The sequence below is a fragment of the Callospermophilus lateralis genome, chromosome 3 (assembly GCF_048772815.1).
Source record: "Callospermophilus lateralis isolate mCalLat2 chromosome 3, mCalLat2.hap1, whole genome shotgun sequence".
In the NCBI taxonomy this organism is placed as follows: domain Eukaryota; kingdom Metazoa; phylum Chordata; class Mammalia; order Rodentia; family Sciuridae; genus Callospermophilus; species Callospermophilus lateralis.
Window position 1 is genome coordinate 125593590 of NC_135307.1, and position 1588 is coordinate 125595177.

Below are 1588 nucleotides of genomic sequence, written 5' to 3' on the forward strand. Positions count from 1 at the left end.
AGATGATGAATTAAGGTGGGTTCAGCTGAACTGGGCTAAAACAAGCTGACCTACACTTAGATGATCTGAGATCAGGTGGGGTGGACTGGGCTGATTCTTCACTGAGATAGAGTGAATTAAAATGGGCTAACCTGAGTTGGGCTATTCAAGGATCAGCTGAGAAGCGTGAACTAGCCTGATCTGCTCTGAGTTGGAATGAGCTGTGGTGATTTTTGTGACTTGTACTAAGCTGGGAGAATGAGCCCATCTCCCCCTCAAATCACTTCCCCTGGTCTCATATGAGAGGACCTTGTTTGAAGAGAGCCTGGGGATCTGGCTGCCTGGCACAGGACGTCCTATCCAATGCTGCCACCTTCTCCTGAGGCTACAAGAACAACTTGGAGGTCTGTTAAGGTGTCAGGACATTCCCTAAGGTGTTGGTTCCACCTAGAAGATCCTACTGCCCTCCAAGGACGTTTTTCAGGGCATTGATGAGTACCTGGTATGCAGCGTCCCGCACAGTGGCAACAACAAAAACCCACAGGGCCTACCAGAGCTCCAGGATCTGTGAAATAGCCTCCCTTTGTGAGTGTGTTCATTCCACCTTGAAATGCCTTCTCTGGCCCTGGCACATGCAAGTCCAGGCTCATTTGCTAGGCCACAGACTTCAGCCCCAAGCAGATCACAGTGTCTTGGCTAAGCAAGGGAAAGCCCTTGAAGTCCAGCTTCAACACAGACTGCAGAGGTCAATGGGTCCCAACCCCTAACCTTTAAGATCACCAGCATACTGATCATTGCTGTGAGCAACTGGTTTAGCTAGAACATGTTCAGCTGCTATGTGGATCACAGAGGGCTTATCTTCAAGAACACGTCTTCCATGTGTGGCACCACAGGTCCATCCACATAGACACCTAGATCTTCACCATCTCCCCATCTTTCACTAGTATCTTCCTCACCAAGTCAGCCGAAATGTCCTGCCTGGTCACAGACCTGGACATCTATGAAAGTCTGAGCATTTCCTGGGCCTGCCAGAATGGAGAACTTCTGAAAACCCACACCAACATCTCTGATAGCCACCTTAACACCACCTTCAGTGCTCTGGGAGAGGCCAGGGTCTGTGTGGAAGAACAGGAGTCTAGGGAACAACTTATACATGCATGGCAACTTACACTGATCTACCCTCACTGCTGAAGCAGGCCATCTCCAGGTCCAGGGAGGTGGCAAGCACCCACCAGCTATATATCTGTTACCAGAAGTCCAGTAACAACTGATCCTACAGGAGGTAGCCACAATCACCTGCCTGGTGAAGGGCTTTTTCTCCTCTGTATGTCTTTGTACAGTGGTTCTGGTGGGGGCAGCTCTTGTCCTCAGACAAATACGTGACAAGTGCCTAGATGCTTGAACCCCAGGATCCTGGCCTCTACCATGCACACAGCATCCTGATGGTGACTGAGGAAGATTGTAACTCAGATGACACCTTCATCTGCTTTGTGGGCCATGAGCCCCTGCCACACATGGTGAACGAGAGGACCATGGACAAGTTCACTGGTAAATGCACCTATATAACATATCCCCAATCATGTCTGACACAGCCAGAACCTGCAACTGA

General features: G+C 49.9%; 1 pseudogene; it reads left to right on the plus strand.

Moving 5' to 3' along the window:
- The first annotated feature begins 278 nt into the window (after window positions 1–278).
- Window positions 279–1588, plus strand: LOC143394801 (Ig mu chain C region secreted form pseudogene; annotated as a pseudogene).